This window comes from Phoenix dactylifera, chromosome 5 (genome assembly GCF_051530095.1).
Source record: "Phoenix dactylifera cultivar Ajwa chromosome 5, Ajwa_hap1_PhDact_Kaust_v1.1, whole genome shotgun sequence".
NCBI classification, from domain to species: Eukaryota; Viridiplantae; Streptophyta; class Magnoliopsida; order Arecales; family Arecaceae; genus Phoenix; species Phoenix dactylifera.
Window position 1 is genome coordinate 21,212,492 of NC_143194.1, and position 17,192 is coordinate 21,229,683.

Here is a 17,192-nt window from a genome sequence, read left to right on the forward strand (position 1 = left end):
GGTTCAAAGCCTCCGACTTCAATAATTTTAGGATGGTAGACTCAAAGCCTATGAATGACCAAATCCATGATTTTGAAATTCTGATCCACGAGCTTAGGACCAATGGAACCAATTTGGATGAATCATTTCAGGTAGCCTGTCTGATAGACAAACTACCCAATTTTTAGTCTGATTTTGCTAAAACTCTAAGCCATACCTAAGGAGGTCTCACCCTAATCCAAGTTTTGAACTCGATTAGAATTAAAGAGCAATATAAGCTCAGGAGTACTAGAGAATTTGTGAGGGCAAGCTCTAGTTTCAGCCTGTTATATCCTCAATAGGATTTTCTCTAAAAATAATGATCTAACCCTGTATGAAGTTTGGAAATATAGAAAACCTAATCTTAGCTATTTGAAAGTATGGGGGTGCTTGACAAAAGTGAAAATACTTGATTTTAAGGAAGAAAAAAAATAGGGCCCAAAACAGTGGATGTCATATTCATAGGATATGGCGCCAATAGTAATGCCATTAGATTTTTGGTAAATAATTCAGAAGAAAATAATATTAGTAACAACACTATTATAGAAGCCAGAGATTCAGCATATTTTGAAGATACCTTTCTACTTAGGACTAGAGTAGATAGTGGTATAGCTAGTAGCTCTAGTAGAACAAGGACAAGAGAAATAGAAGTAGAAGCAGAACCTAGAAGGAGTAAGAGATCCAGGGTAGAAAAGACTTTTGGAGATGACTTCTATATCTTTCTTATAGAGGACTCTTCAACTACTTTTGAGGACGCAATGAAATCCTTGGATTCACCTTTTTGGAGAGAAGCTGTGGACAATGAGATGCAGTCAATTATGCAAAATCATACTTGGGAACTGATTGATTTTCGTTCTGGCTGTAAAACTATAGGGTGCAAATGGATTTTTAAGAAGAAACTTAGGCCTGATGGCTTTGTAGATAAATTTAAGGCTAGATTGATTGCCAAGGGTTTTACACAGAGACCTGGAGTAGATTTCTTTGATGTCTATGCACCTATAGCTAGGATTACTACTATTGGGGTCCTGATAGCATTAGCCTCCATCCATAAATTAGTGATTTATCAGATGGATGTGAAAACAGCTTTTCTAAATAAAAATTTAAATGAAGAAATTTATATGGAGCAGCAAGAGGGATTTATAATCCCAGGCCAAGAAAATAAAGTTCATACATTAATCAGATCTCTCTATCTTAAACAAGCACCCAAGCAATGGTACTTGAAATTTGATGAAACCATACTGACATTTGGATTTGAAATCAATAGTATAGATGAATGTGTATGCTATAAGAAAGTTGGAAATAAATTTGTGATCTTGTGCCTCTATGTAGATGATATACTAATATTTGGGACATATCTTCAGATAATTGATGAAGTAAAGCAATTCTTAAGTCATAAGTTTGATATGAAAGACTTGGGACAAGATGACTTAATTTTGATTACCAAAATAATTAGAAGTGCAAATAGTATTAAGTTATCCCAAAGTCATTATGTTGACAAGATTCTCAATAAATTTAATTATACTGATTGTCAGCCTGTTTCTACTGCCTTTGATCCCTCTACACACCTTAAGAAGAATTTAGAAATTCCTATCCTTCAAAGCCTATATACTCAAATCATAGGCTCACTAGGATTCTTAGCAAACTATACCAGGCCAGACATAGCATATACTGTGAATAGATTTAGCAGATATATTGTTAATCCAAATAGAGATCACTGGACAACATTAAAGAAGATCCTTAGGTATCTTAAAGGTACTACATCCTATAGTTTGTACTATAGTGGGTTTCCTACTGTTCTAGAAGGCTATAGTGATGCCAACTAGATTAGCGATACTTTAGATGTTAAATCCACCACATAATATGTTTTCTTCTAGGAGGTGCTGCTGTGTCTTGGAAATCCACCAAACAAACCTTGATATCTTGGAGTACCACGGAGTTTCAACTGATAGCTTTAGACACCACTAGCACTGAGGCTGAGTGGCTTAAAGATATACTAATAGACCTTCCTGTAGATGAATCACCTTTACCACATGTCTTCTTATATAGTGACTGTAAATCTGCAATAGATAAGTGTAACCAAGAAAATGCCAATGTAAAAATAAACAGACACTTAAAAGTGCGACATAAATCATTAAGATATAAATCGAAAAATAACGTTATTGTTTTGAATTTTATAAAATCAGAAAATAATTTGACTGATCAGCTTACAAAAGATTTGTCTAAAACAGTAGTTCTAGAGTCGTCGAGGGGGATGGGGCTTAGCCCATAAAGATAGATCACCATGGTGGGAACCCAACCTTAAAAGGTTCAATGGGTAGAAACAAACCGGAGTGTGACTAAAAGTTTAATAATTCAAAAGTTTTTAATAATTCAGAAAAATATTGCTATCATGTTTGGAAGCATTGGACGGAGGACATTGCATGTTCTTAAATAGTGATGTTTAGTTGGATTTAGTGAAACTTGAGAGAAATGTTGGCATGTTGTCAATGTCAAAAATAGTATGCATGGATAAATATATGATATCACGTGAATACAACAATACAACGGAGTTTATGTCAATTTTAAAACCCTGTAATTAATTGTTCCCTTCAAGGGAAACATGGCTCTTTTCTTACTCTTCACAGGCTCTTCCTCCAGTAACCGAATTCAGGTGTAGATGATTGCAAATTAGTCAGATTGGACTAGATCATGAGTGTTCTTGATCTAATTTGGTTTTTTGTTCGGATTCTAATATTAGACCTAGATTCAACCCAAAGATCGGGTTGGGTTGGGTTTGTCTATAATCCGGTCTCAACCTAAAAAATTGGGATTCGGATTGGGTCTGGTTCGAGTTCGAGTCAGGATTAAGACTGTACATATGTAGAGTTCTGCAACTAAGGTCTATATTCCGTGATAGCATTGAGATTGTAAACCACACTACATTAAAAAAGTCCGATAGTTAAAGATTCATGACATTGTTTTATTTATTTCATACATTTTGGATTTCAAAATCTGATTCATTGGGCGGCTTTTCATGGTAAAAACCAACTTAGCCGTGGGCAGGTTTCAGATCTTCAGGCATTTGCATTTACGCCCCATTCTTGAAAACTAAGGATGCAAATGGGTCCGGTTGGGTCGGATTTTGAGTGACCCCGACCTAATCCAGTTTCTTATTCAAGTTTTAGGACCCAGACCCAACCCAATAAAAAATCTGATCGGGTCCACCGCTAAAATTTTTCACTCAACGAATCATTCGGATTGGGTCGGGTCCATGTATAACCCAGACCTATCCCAAAAAATTCGGATCCGATTTGGATCAACCCATCCACGGCTTCAGAACTTGTTTACACCTCCGCAGGCTCAAATAATTTTATAGATTCGGGTCGGATCAAGTTGTAGGATTGAAAATCCAAAATTATCCAATCCAAAATAAACCTAGACCCAACCCAAAAAATAGAACGGGTCTAATTCTAGGACCCGACCCGGCCCCATGATCCTCCAAAATGGATTGGGTCGGATCGGGTCACGGGTCAATCCAATCCATTTGCAGCCTTATTGAAAACTCATATATTGGAACACAATGCAATGCTAGATCAAAAGGTAAGTCCCGGATTTTAGATTTTCAAAGAAACCGGAGAATAGTCTTTTTTTTCATGCTATTAAAACTGCATTAGTTAATTAAAAATTAGATTCTCAACATGTAAAGTAATCTTGTAACGAACAAAATTAAATATTAGAAAATAATACTTAAGTTGTCACTGCAAATATTCTTAACAAGCATTATGATGAGACGGAAGCAAACCCATAAATAGAAGAAAACAGATTCATGGGTTTTTCTCTAGTAGAAGTAAATAAACCTGCCTAGAATATTTCTATAGACACCTAAGACAACATTTGTTGCAGGTACATATGTGGCACCGTATTCCCATCATAAGAGATTGGAATCTCAGTTCCCTATATCTCCTTCTTCCAAAGAGCTACATCACAGAGGCCAAGTTTGGCTGTCTTCTGTATCTCTCTGATCCAAAGAGCAACTTCTCATTTGCCAGTTCGAACTTGGCACGGCATCAACAACTACACAACCCAAGCCATCAACTTGAGACTTCCTCTGCAACTGCTTCAAGTGAACAATTGCATCATACAAACTCCACCCGCTTTATCATTTTGAAAGTTTCAGTCAGCGGTTTCTTCGCCTCTTCTGAAGTTATTTTCTTTTGCATGTCAAACTCAATGGCGAAATCTTAAAAGGATTTGGTTCCTATTGCTATGATTGCGAACAGAATTTCAGCACCAAGCATATGCCTTTGATTTGGTCACATCTAGATTTTTTGGACCACACAGACAAAAGAAACAAGATATTTGCCTAAACACCATTTATTGATTTATGTAGCGTAATCAACGACAATGCATTGATCTTGGACATTTCAAGTTTTCTAGTAGTATTTCCGCTTGTCGCTAGGTGGAAATTCAACTCAATTCTGAGCGTTATTCGGATTATTGTAGGCATGATCTAATCCTAAGCAGCAGAGCTTGGTTTACAAAGTAATGCTGCCATTTTTAATCATCCATTCCAAGCTCCAATGGTCTTCAACATTCTTCAGGGTCCAGTAGGCCCATCCAAAGGTGGCCTGCCCATAGACATTTAATTGGGCCTGCGCAAACCTTTGATAGTCGTCCTTTGTTGCTCCTTTCACCTCCCATTCTAATCAATCATCAATTTCAGCCGACGACAGATCGAAAACGACGATTGGAAAGTCTTGAATCGGCAATTTACCAACAAAAGTGAGGGGGCCATTAGATCTGGTTATGGTAGCAAGGTCCTTGGCTCGGTTGTTGTTAACGTAGTCGATGTTTTGTTGCACCGTCGAGCCATTGAACTGATTGGAGAAGAGATTGTAGTAGTGGACGTCGATGACAGAGCCCTGGAATCCGCTGGCAAACCCGAGGAGCTCCGTCGGGTCGGCCGATAGTCGGTTCGACATAATCACGTAGGCATCGGATGTGTATTTGCGAACAGTGTTGTATCCAGCTTGATAGTACTTTTCTAGGCTATCTAGTGTTACCCCGGGTGCTCGCGGCTCGTTGATAAGCTCAATTGCAAGGAGGCTTGAGTCTTTAGCATACCTTCATGGAGAAAAGGAAGGTCATGAGTTCTGCACTCTGGTTACCTACTTTGCAGAAAAAACTTTGACCTGGTTTGAGTCCAACAACAGTGGATCTAAACTAAGTTAAAAACCATGTTCATGACCCAAAACATTCGCATGGGATTGGATCCACATTGAGCTTAAGTTTATGAGCCAACCTGTTCTGTGGGCTTTTTAGCATTGGTAGTTCTTAGAGAAAAATACCAGCAGGTAAAAATAATTTGGAAAATTACTATCCCATCCCTATAAAGACTCCACTATAACAAAAAGTTCTTGTTAATTAAATCTAAAACATCCGGTTCAGAGACTTTCCAAACTGTAATTCCCGGTCCCTAAGCCCCTTTTATTTTAAAATAAGATACCAAAAATGCCCCTTCCCTCATGATCTCCCATTCTCCCAAAGAAGAAGAATTTCAGAGACTTTCCAAACTGTAATCTCCCAGCCGCGGCCACCACCGACCGTGGCCCGCCCCCTCCCACGGCCGCCGCCGGCCTCGGCTCGCCTCCTCCCAAGCCCCCTCCTGTGGCCGCGCCGCTGGAAATGCCTCCGCCCCCACCGCCACGGTGGGAAGGTGCCGAAGAAGAGGAAGAAGGGCGCCCTCCCGCGTCCTGCGGCTGTCGCCGGCCACGGCCCGCCCTCCTCCAGCGTCTGCCGCAGCCCAGCCCCTTTTCGGCGCCGCCGGCCTCGCGGGAGGAGAAGAAAGAAGAAGAAGGGAAGAGAGAAGAAAAAAAAAAGAAAAAAAAGAGAAAAAGTTTGAACTAGGGTCGACTCGCCTTGCACTTGGATCGACTTCTGCTCTGCTGGGGTCGACTCGTGAGAATCTTGGGTCGACTCATCCACTTCTACAACAATTTTCTAAGAACATTTAATTGTGTGCACAGTCCTGTTAACTGTGTTCGCAGACAACTTAATTGTATGCCACCAGCTCGCGGGAGGAGAAGAAAGAAGAAGAAGGGAAGAAGCGAAGAAAAAAAAGAAAAAAAAAGAAAAAAAAAGAAAAAAAGAAAAAAAGAAAAATAAAGTTAAATAAGCTTGGAACACAGTTAAATAAGTTTGGAACACACTTAATCTAGCATGGCACACGGTTAAATAAGCTTGGAACACAATTAAATCATCCCGGAACACACTTATTCTACCCTGGAACACAGTTATTTCAACTGTACACAGTTATTTTTTTTCGGAACACAATTATTTTGTCTGCGAACACAGTAAATAGAACTGTGCACACAGTTAAGTGTTATTAGAAAATTGTTGTAGACTTATGCTGAGCTGGGGTTGAGCTGGGGTCGACCCCTGAAGAGCTGGAGTCGATCCTTGAAATCAGGCAGAAAAACAGCTCTCTGGAAAGCCTAAGAGAGTCGACTCCAGGTGAGCAGGGGTCAACTCATGCTGTTAAGGGGTCGACTCTAGGTGAGCAGGGGTCGACTCCACGTCTGTGAACACAGTTAAGTTGTCTGTGAACACAGTTAACTTGTTTGTGGACACAGTTAAGTTGTCTGTGAACACTGTTAACTTGTCTAGGAACACAGTTAACTTGTCTAGGAATACAGTTGTCTAAGAACATAGTTGTTTAGGAACACATTTAAGTTGTCTGTGAACACAGTTGTCTAGGAACACAGTTAAGTTGTCTAGGAACACAGTTAACTTGTCTAGGAACACAGTTAAGTTGTTTGGGAACACAATTAACTTGTCTAGAAACACAATTAACTTGTCTAGGAACATAGTTAACTTGTATAAGAACACAGTTAATTTGTTTAGGAACACAGTTAAGTTGTCTGTGAACACAGTTAACTTGTCTGTGAACACAGTCAACTTATCTGTGAATACAGTTAAGTTGTCTGTGAACACAGTTAACTTGTCTAGGAACACAGTTAAGTTGTCTGTGAACACAGTTAACTTGTCTAGGAATACAGTTGTCTAGGAACACAGTTAAGTTATTTGGGAATACAGTTAAGTTGTCTGTGAACACAGTTAACTTGTCTAGAAATACAGTTGTCTAGAAACATAGTTAAGTTGTTTAGGAACACAGTTAACTTGTTTAGGAACACAGTTAATTTGTCTAGGAACACAGTTATCTAGGAACACAGTTAAGTTGTCTGTGAACACAGTTAAGTTGTCTGTGAACACAGTTAAGTTGTCTAGGAACACAGTTAACTTGTCTAGGAACACAGTTGTCTAGGAACACAGTTAAATTGTTTGGGAACACAATTAACTTGTCTAGGAACACAGTTAACTTGTCTAGGAACACAGTTAACTTGTCTGTGAAGACAGTTAACTTGTCTAGAAAAACCTGAGAGAGTCGACTCCAGATGAGCAGGGGTTGACTCGTGCTGTTAAGGGGTTGACTCCAGGTGAGCAGGGGTCGACCCCAGGTCTGTGAATACAGTTAAGTTGTCTGTGAACACAGTTAACTTGTCTGTGAACACAGTTAAGTTATCTGTGAACACAGTTAACTTGTCTAGGAACACAGTTAACTTTATTTTTATTTTCTTTTATTTTCTTCTTTTTCTTTCCTTTTCTTTCTTTCTTTTCTTTTTCTTTTCTTTTTTTCTTCTCTTCTTCACTTCTCCTTCTTTCTTCTTCCTTCTCCTCTCACGAGGCCGGCAGCTACGGAAGGGGGCCGGACGGTGGCAGCCGCAGGAGGGGGCTACCGGGGGGGAGTCACAGCCGGAGGCGGCTGCGGCAGCCACGGCTGGCCAGCGGCTCCTCTTCTTCGGCACCTCCCCACCGTGGGGGCGGAGGCATTCCCGGCGGCGCGGAAGGGGGTAGCGGGCACGGGAGGGGGCGGGCCATGGCCGGCGGCAGGCGCGGGAAGGGGCTCGAGAGGGGGGAGGCTGTGGCCGGCGGCTGCCTTTTTCTTCTCCTTCTTCGGTGGGAATGGGAGAGGCGGGGGCATTTTCGTCCCATAAAGCAATGTTGAAATATATATGGACCGGTTGTTAAACAACCGGTCAACAGGGATTTAATGTTAAAGTTCGGTCAATAAATGGACCGCTAAACAAGTTCCCCAAAATAATTCTCTCTTTTGTGTCTTCCATATTGCATATATATTTTTTGTGAGGAACTCTATAGTCCAAACATACGAAAGCTTTTCGATAAAAGCATCAAATGTTTCAAGCCATATATCATGAAATTTGCGCAATATGTATCATCGGCATATTGTCGATGCATGCCACCGAAGATAATTGTACATGCTTAGTCCATGTATTATGGAGATTATTTTGATTGGGGTATTGAACTAATGATATAGTTGAATGGAGGAAGGAAAAGACAAGGAAGGCCTACCTAGCTGTGAGAAAATCTATCACTGCAACCGTCTGATCTATATAGGAATCATTCTGACCCCATTCTTGAGAACCATCTCTTGTGCCACTGTGGGCATCCCCATTCTGTGATCCAGGTGCGGCATGGAGGTCCACAATGACCTTTATGTTATACTTCCTGCACATCAAGACAGGGCAAGACGAGTTTAGATTAGCAAATTCCGGAACAGAACATCAGGAGTGGATTCCTCCTCACCCTGCCCATGCGAAAGCATTATCCAAAGCTTGGAGGGACCCGCCAACAAAAGGCTTTGGAGGATTCGGGTCGCTGGCTATCCACCACCCAACTGGAATTCTGACAGCATTCAGTCCATTCTGGGATATGAAACTGAAGTCATCCTCCACTATAAAGCTGCTCCAATGCTCCTGCCACCATTCATAAAACAAGTTGAGGCATAATTACATAATCCACCACTAAATCTTAGAAGAGATCCAAATAATATCTTAGCGTATCCAAGCGAGCAAGTCGGCTAGTCAAAGTAAGCACTCTAGCTTGACAACTAGAGTCAAAAATGGCGAGCTTCAGGAGATGATGATTTCTAAAAGTTAGGCACCACATTAGCAGGATATGGTCATGAGTACAATAATTTACTGCTGACCATTCATAAAAGTTGGATAATCTCCAGCTGGGTAAACGTTGACAAGTCAAAGTCAAAGAATTGACTCGTAAAGCCTCTCTCTCTCTCTCTCAATTACCTTCATGACTTGTGGAGCCTTTTCTGGTCCATAGCCATTGGTGACTTGGTACTCCCCTTGCAGTTTCGGTGTGGCAACTATAGTCATCCGGAAGACAGAAGGATCATCATCTCCCCAGCTGGTACTCCCAGGGTAGTCCGCAGTCACCAACACATCCGTTTTCGCCTGCGAACAACCAAAGCTCGGCGTTGAAGAAGAAAAGAGGCAAATGGATATCGACAGCAACAATGTACATAAATTGTTGCGAAGAAAATTTGCACCTCGATCAGTACCTGTATGAAGAATCCATTTGGTGCTTTGATCCGAACTCAGTTCGGGTCATCGTTATTCCTCACAATCTCAAGTGTCTCTGATTGGCCAGGATTAGTCGAGACCGCCACAACACCATCTCCTTGGCTGCTGAGGCCTACGAATTGCTTATCGAAAACCTTAAATTGGAAGGTGGACTCTGTGATTCTCCACAGCTGGTTTGATATAAGATCAAGATTAGTTGCTCAAAATCTTGATATAGAGATAATAAGAAACCAGAGCAATAATAACACAAACCGTGAAGGTTTCCCAACCCGAAGCACTAGTCCGATTCGCGACGATGATCGTTCCGCCGCCATCCTCAGCGGACAAGTACATCTGCTGCGTCACGGACTCGAATTGGAGGTGGGTGCCATCCTAGAGTTAAAGGCGGGCATTATTGAGAGGAAGTTGAGCAAGATATTTGAACATACGTAAACAAAACTCAGCGGCTGAAACTGAGAATCGAACCTCGGGAACCATTAGAAAACAATGCTACTGAAATCAACAAATATGTCATCAAGCCAAGGATTCCAATATCCTAAAACAAGAGAATGGAATTCAAACTCATGTAGATAATGCAGAAAGCAAGGGTTGTGGTACCAAGAGATCGTTGTTGATAGGTATGCCATCAAAGAGGGATGGCTTGATCCAGCCCTCAGTCACCAGCCATCCTCCGAGGTTGACAGCCTTAATTGGGAAAGAAGGGGTGGCTCTGGCAGCAGAGGAGAAGGAAAAGTGGCATGAGAGTACGAGGAGAATCGGCAGCCATTTTAGAAGGTGGGGGACTGCCACAACTCTCTCTCTCTCTCTCTCTCTCTCGGCTTGTAAGGTTTTCTGGTGGAGGAGAATGTATAGAGGTTTGGAATCTTGAGCTGGATGGCCTCACCCCAATCTTTTCTCTGACAAGTATATAGAAAGTCCAAATACTTCCAGAAGGATAAATCGAGTGGTGGGAGGCCCTTGGGACCTGGCCAATGATACAAAGCCTAAGAAAGAAGCCATTGGATTTTTGGAAAAGGCCGAAACTTGTCATGCAATGATAGCGTGCCTTTGAGGGAAAGAAACACTATGTTAAAAATGAGTTTTTCGGATTCTTAGCTACTGGTGCAAGAAAAAAACGTCGGCAATTTGGTCATCGCGCCAAAATTTACCGACACTTCTTAATAACGTCGGAAGGAATCCAGATTAGACGACGCTTGTAAGCTTCGTACTAAGCTTTGGCCTCGGACATACGATGGGAATGGGGAGCCTAGGCCTAAGATGACGCGTATAAGCGTTATCGGAGGCCATTTTCCCTCCACCCAAACAAGATATAAGTCGTCCTTCCACTTTTTGGTGCCCTAAAGCACAACCCAGCCACCGCCGAAGAGGAGAAGCAATGAGATGAAGTCGGTCGGTCGGTCCCCATCTGCAAGGACGACGAGGTCCAGGTCGTGCGAATGATACAACCCAGCCACCGCCGAAGAGGAGAAGCAATGAGATGAAGTCGGTCGGTCGGTCCCCATCTGCAAGGACGACGAGGTCCAGGCCGTGCGAATGATACAAAGCCTAAGAAAGAAGCCATTGGACTTTTGGAAAAGGCCGAACCTTGTCATGTGCTTGATGTAATGATAGCGTGCCTTCAAGGGTAAGAAACACAACAGTGAAAATGAGTTTATTGGACTCTTAGCTACCGACGCAAGAAAGAAGCGTCGGTAATTTGGTCATCGCGCCAAAATTTGCCGACGCTTCTTAGTAACGTTAGAAGGAATCCGGATTAGACGACGCATATAAGCGTCATCGGAGGCCAAAGCTGGCCTCGGACACACGATGGAAATGGAGAGCCTGGGCCTAAGACAACGCTTATAAGCATCGCTGGAGGCCATTTTCCCTCGTTCCAAACAAGATATAAGTCGTCCTTCCGCAATTTGGTGCCCTCAAGCACAACCCATCCGCCGACAGAGAGGAGAAGCGATGAGATGAAGTCGGTCAGTCGGTCCCCATCCGCAAGGACGATGAAGTCCAGGTCGTGCAAATGATACAAAGCCTAAGAAAGAAGCCATTGGACTTTTGAAAAAGGCCAAACCTTGTCATGTGCTTGATGTAATGATAGCATGCCTTCGAGGGTAAGAAACTCTACAGTAAAAATGAGTTTCTTGGACTCATAGCTGCCGATGTAAGAAAGAAGCATCGGCAATTTGGTCACCGCGCCAAAAATTACCGATGTTTCTTAGTAATGTCGGAAGGAATCCGGATTAGATGACGCTTATGAGTATTGTCCCATGCTTTGGCCTGCGACAACGCTTATAAGCGTTGTCGGAGGCCAAAGCTGGCCTCGGACACACGATGGGAATGGGGAGCTTAGGCCTAAGACAACACTTATAAGCATCGTCAGAGACCATTTCTCCTCCACCCAAACAAGATACAAGTTGTTCTTCCACAATTTGGTGCCCTCGAGCACAACCTAGCCGCCGGCAGAGAGGAGAAGTGATGATATGAAGTCAATCAGTCGGTCCCCATCCGCAAGGATGATGAGGTCCAGGTCGTGCGAATGATACAACGTCTAAGAAAGAAGCCATTGGACTTTTGGAAAAGGCCGAACCTTGTCATGTGCTTGATGTAATGATAGTGTGCCATCGAGGGTAAGAAACACTATAGTAAAAATGAGTTTCTTGAACTCTTAGTTGCCGACGTGAGAACGAAACATCGGCAATTTGGTCACCGCACCAAAATTTGCCGACGCTTCTTAGTAACATCGGAAGGAATCCGGATTAGACGACGCTTATGAGCATCGTACCAAGCTTTGGCCTCCAACAACACTTAAAAGCATCGTCGGAGGCCAAAGCTCGCCTTGGACACATGATGGGAATGGAGAGCCTGGACCTAAGACAACGCTTATAAGCATCGTCGGAGGCCATTTTCCCTCAACCCAAACAAGATATAAGTCATCCTTCCGCAATTTGGTGCCCTCAAGCACAACCCAGCCGCCGGCAGAGAGGAGAAGCGATGAGATGAAGTCGGTCGGTCGGTCGGTCAGTCTCCGTCCGCAAGGACGACGAGGTCCAGGTCGTGCGAATGATACAAAGCCTAGGAAAGAAGCCATTGGACTTTTGGAAAAGGCCAAACCTTGTCATGTGCTTGATGTATTGATAGCATGCCATCGAGGGTAAGAAACACTATAGTAAAAATGAGTTTTTTGGACTCTTAGTTGCAGACGCAAGAAAGAAGCGTTGGCAATTTGGTCACCGCACCAAAATTTGCCGACGCTTTTAGTAACGTCGGAAGGAATCTAGATTAGACGACGCTTATGAGAGTCGTACCAAGCTTTGGCCTCCGACGATGCTTATAAGCGTCGTCGAAGGCCAAAGTTGGCCTCGGACACACGATGGGAATGGGGAGCCTGGGCCTACGACAACGCTTATAAGCGTCGTTGGAGGCCATTTCCCCTCCACCCAAACAAGATATAAGTCGTCCTTCCACAATTTGGTGCCCTCAAGCACAACCCAGCCACCAGCAGAGAGGAGAAGCGATGAGATGAAGTCGGTCAATCGGTCTCCGTCCGCAAGGACAACGAGGTCCAGGTCGTGCGCGGCACTTACAAAGGCCGAGAGGGCAAGGTCGTGCAAGTATACCGCAAAAAGTGGGCCATCCACATTGAGCCAATCACCCGCAAGAAGGTGAATGGATCCACCCAGCTCCTCCGGGTGGACAAAATCGTCAGCCTTGGAGCTCCTTGGGCCACCGCAGACCACGTCGGAGCCGGCCTGGTCATCCCCGGAGGAGGTCCCGCCCTCCCCCATTTGGATGCAAAGGGTCGTCGCCCCACAATGGCCTCCAATCTGGCCGGCACACTAACTCTGCGATCCACCATCAGTGTCGTCCACCGAGTGTTCGAAGAAATGCCAACATAGCAGCCCAATCGCACCAGGCATCTCCCCAACTTAGGATTCTTAGCATTTGCTGTCTCTGTTATTGTATGTTCCGTAGCTTCAGTGACTGGGAGGACTATTGAGAGTTTTACTTTTTATTTCCTCTTTTGATCTAGATAAATCTCATGTTTTAGTACTTATAGATTACCTCAGGAAATGTGGTTTGAGAATTGGCTTCAAACAAGAAAGTGCTTCTATCATATTAATCGTAAAATCGGCTTGATGACATTGCATTGATGGCGTTCTCTTCGTGTTTGAAGCTAATACTATGCTTTTTTTGGTCATCCTTGTGGAAGAAGAGATTTTCTGTTGTTCTAAAAATTTATTTATTTTGATAAATTTTGGTTTTATAGTTACTCTACTGGCAGTTAGCGACGCTTTTTACAAGCGTCAGCAGATTTTTTTTTCACTCTCATATTGCCGACGTTTTTGCAACGCTTTCTAAAGCATCGGCAATAAAATTACCGATGCTTATAAGTGACGGTATGTGCTCTAAAAAGCATTGAAAAAGATAATTTTTTTTAGTGAAAATAGGTCTAAGCCAACAATCTACGACATAAATGCATCTGCTTTGCTTTGGTCCAACCGGTGGTAGATTCAATTTATGTGCCGGTTCAATTTATTTGTTTCTTGTTTGTTAATTCAATGGTTGTTTCCGGTTTCTTGCATAGATGTGCATGTCAATAGGCTTGCAGACGATGGTATGCAGTTGTTTTTTGAAGTTATTTTTCTCCTCTTTGATCGGACGGTGGGTCTTGGTATCATGGTAAGGTTGCTTGATTTTAAACATAATAATGGTATGCAGTTGTTTTTGAAGTTATTTCTCTCCTCTTTGATTCGACGGGTCTTGGTATCATGGTAAGGTTGCATTGAGATATCATTTCTTTGATTGAATTGCTCTAGTTCAACTTTTTTTAGCCCATTTTATTAGCTTAATGAAATGTGCTGTTTAGCTAAAAAAATAGTTTACGCGATATTCACTTGACGGTGCGAGTTTGAAATCGGGAAAAAAACAAACACTATATTATTTTTTTCGTGTACAAGTCGTGGTCCAACACAAGGATGCCAACCTACTTGGCGCAAGTTTGATTCCACAAAGAATGGACCATATGCCACCTCTTTATGCAAAGATACTGGTTTGCAATGGCCATGGGATGCTAAAGAGGTCTACATTCTAAACTTTGCTAGGATTGTTTTCTCTTGAATCTTCCAAAAGCAGAGCACTCAGTGGATACTTTTACACCTAGTTTGGTTGGAGGAGGATCATCCCTTCATCTCTTTCCCTGTTGCAATGCAGAATTGGGATCCACTTGCACAATTAATGCTACATGCCGATAAACTCATGAACAAGAGTGTAATCCAACTGTACTCATATAACCTTTTTTTTTTTGACGTAAAGGGGAGGCAAAAAGGAGCCGCCCTGCTTTTATTAAAGATTAATCGTATTTACAACAGAGATGAGAGGCTAGATCAGTTACATCGTCAAAAGAGGAGAGGAACACATGCAAGAAAAGAAACTAAATGGTTCTAAACCAAGTGTCTGATAATCAGTGGAGGAAAGAACCTCATCCAAACCAATAAGTAGGAGCATTCATTGCCTAGAAGTTTCAAGCAATTTCACAAAGATTTTCAAGAAAAAATACCAGAATCCAGAATAGCCACAAGCTCCAAATTTCACAGGAGCTTGAAAAAGTCTTTGAAACAAGAAAACAACCAATTTTCCACCACCAATTTTTATTCCATGTCTGGTACCTTTTTTGAAGCATAATACAATATGAAGGCATAAGATGACGAACATGAGCTGTAGCTGAAAGAGACAAAGTTACAATCTTTCAGTCATTGAAGAGGCTGATTGCAGCTGAGGCACAGGTCGAAGGGGGGGCTGATCTGTTCTGCAATGTCTTTCCTTTCTAGGACTGCATGACAGTTGAACGTAAGCATGGCATAATATGCTCCAATCATATTTGACTTCCAAGAGGATATCTCAGCAAAGATGTAGCTGGCTAAAAACTCCATCATATACAACCAATGGCAGAACCATACTGAAAGGAAAAACAAGATCCTTTGCTCGAGCAATCTGAAATGAGAGCATTCCCTAGCAAAAAAAAAAAACTGATATAGTTCAACTGCATTAGTCATCCACAAGCTTAGAGATAACATTCCTCACTTTGGACCAAATTCTTTCCAGCTCCATTTGCGTAATAGGATCGCATAGCACCACCCAGTCATTGAAATTTCTAAGTCCTTCTGCAGTAATCGAGGCAATTGAAGATCTTTTATTTAGAAAAATTTTGGAGTTCCGCTCCTTCCAATAGGTCCAACATATAGCAGCAATCAACATGAGAATGACATGCTGAGCACATTTTGTAAAATGGTTCAACCTCCAATCAATGCATAGATTTTCAAAGTTTAGTTGAGGATGAAGCACCCCAAGAGACGAACAAATGGTCTTCCATATAGTTAAAAAGAACTTACAAGTGCAGAAGAGATGATCAACAGTCTCATTTGTATCATGGCACAAAACACAACCGCCAAGATTCTTTTCCAATTTTTTTTCCAAAGTTCTCTAGTGTTAAGCTTCTTTTTCCAAAACAATCAAAGAAAGCATTTGATTTTAAGTGGTATTGAAAGCTTCCACAATGAGTTAGCAAATCTACATTTGATACTCCTGGTGTTTAAGAAGTGGTAAAGTGATTTTGTGGAGAAGGATCCATTGCTACTTAAGTTCCAATATATTTGGTCTTCTATCTGATTAAGAGTGACCGAAACCAAAAGAGACGAAAGATTAACGAACTGGGTTTGAGCTTCGAAGGAGGTAGAGGATGGCCTCCTAAGCTTCCAAGACATAGAATGTGGGTTATAGTGATTGACAACCGTGCCATTTTTTCTCCTACTAAGATTATATAAAGCGGAAAATAGGAATTGGAGGGGTGCATCACAAATCCAAAGATCTTTCCAAAATAGTGTATTATGTCCATTGCCAATTTTGAACTGAGTTCTATTCCAAAAGACAGGGAGAGCATTAATAACGTCACGCCATAGATTAAAACATCTTCTAATAGGTTTCCAACTCATAGATAATTTGACTTTTCTATGGCATGCAAATTGTACTTGCTTTCTCCAAATTTTTGGGTCATTTGAAAAATATCTCCATCCCCATTTTGATAATAGGGACATATTAAATTCAGCCAGATCCTTGACTCCCAAATCTCCATCCTCCTTTTGAAGACAAACTGTACTCCAATTAACCTTATATGATGTGCCATGATACCTCGAAGAGCTTGACCATAGAAAAGATCTTCGATATTTATCAATCCTCTTGATCACCCATGCCGGAAGCTTGTAAATTGACATATAATAGATAGGGAGAAAGGAGAGTACAGAGTTGATTAATGTTAACCTCCTTCTCAAAAGATAAAAATTTGCTTTTCCATGTTGCCAGTCTAGCCTCAACTCTTTGAATCAAGACCATCCAGTTAGATTTAGTAGGTTTACCCCCACAAAGAGGAAGCCCAAGATATTTGATTGGAAGAGATGAGCAACTACAATTTAGCCAACCTGCATATTTTGTTACAGCCATGTTGTCCTATCCAATAGCTGAGATGGAGCTTTTATGATAGTTAATAGCAAGCCTGGATATCATTTCAAAACATAGAGAATGATTTTCAAAACAACAGAGAATGATTTTCAAAACAGTCATATACTCCTTTCTAGCACGATTGAACACCAGAGTGTGGTCCGCATATTGTAAAATCTTCGTCCCTCCACAGATCCAAGGATTACTAAGCCCTTCAAAAATCTTAGCCGCTGCAGCACAGTGTACTCATATAAC

General features: G+C 41.9%; 1 pseudogene across 1 annotated transcript; it reads right to left on the reverse strand.

Moving 5' to 3' along the window:
- Positions 1–3,711: 3,711 nt before the first annotated feature.
- LOC108511655 (uncharacterized) lies at positions 3,712–13,231 on the reverse strand (annotated as a pseudogene). Its single transcript, XR_016395572.1, has 8 exons — positions 12,943–13,231; positions 10,053–10,324; positions 9,708–9,827; positions 9,434–9,625; positions 9,162–9,326; positions 8,662–8,831; positions 8,428–8,583; positions 3,712–5,121 (listed from the first exon to the last, which is right to left on the reverse strand). The product of XR_016395572.1 is annotated as an uncharacterized LOC108511655 (transcript).
- Between the last annotated feature and the right edge of the window lie 3,961 nt (positions 13,232–17,192).